The following is a 931-nucleotide window of genomic DNA, read 5'->3' on the forward strand; positions in this document are numbered from 1 at the left end:
TTAAGAGCCCCCAGTAAAAGTATTTACTAATAAAAAAAAAAACCAAAATGGTTCCTGTAATATGGCTTTGTCTGCAGCTTCCTAATTTGATATTGCAGCAACAGAGTGTAGGAGATAATCTTACACTGATGATCAGTGAATTTTCATGGCAATTCATGATCAGAGGAGAGGGAGAGAGGTGAGGGAACCCCTCCATTTTATTGGCCTCTGATTAGGTGGTTCAGTTTTTGGGGTGAACTAGAGAAGGAGAGTTTACCCTTGGGGAAAACATTTATCATATTTTATTGTTAATTGTGCTTCTTTTTCTTTTTAAAATCATTTTATTGGGGGCGCATACAACTCTTATCTAATTGTGCATATTAAAGCAAATTTCTTTTTCTTCTGCCTTTAGCGGTCTAAGCCTCATACTTTAGGCTGACTGGATTTGTCTTTAAAAAGCGTCACTGCTTTTTCACAAGTACATAGGTTTGGTCTCCAGGCCTGCCTGATTTCACCTCAAAATAGCATAAACTGGAGGAGACATCAAAAGGATTCCATTGGAAACTCACTAGAATAGACACATTTTTATATATTTGAATTTAAACACATTTGCCTCATTTCGGACATGAAGCTAAAATGCTTTTGGTGGACAGGAGCAGAGGGCAGCTAGCCCAAGGTTATAGACTTTGAGGTCACTCAGCTTTGTTCCAATTTTGAAGTTCCCTGGCAAATTAGCTATCCACTTTCATGATGTTTTGCTTTTGCTTTACATGCCTTAAATTCTTTAGACTAATCATTTTGCAGTAGTGAATTGAGTGTTATTGAAATTATTTCCTTGTGCCTAGCCATCATTGCTTTTTAAATAATTTGGTTCTATCATTTATTTTATCAATTTGTATTTTAACCAGAAAGATTTCCTCTCTATTTTCTTTTTTTTAATTTATAAAAAATT

This window comes from Echinops telfairi, unplaced genomic scaffold, assembly GCF_000313985.2.
Source record: "Echinops telfairi isolate 266 unplaced genomic scaffold, ASM31398v2 ScPeMD7_5167;HRSCAF=5991, whole genome shotgun sequence".
Lineage (NCBI taxonomy): Eukaryota > Metazoa > Chordata > Mammalia > Afrosoricida > Tenrecidae > Echinops > Echinops telfairi.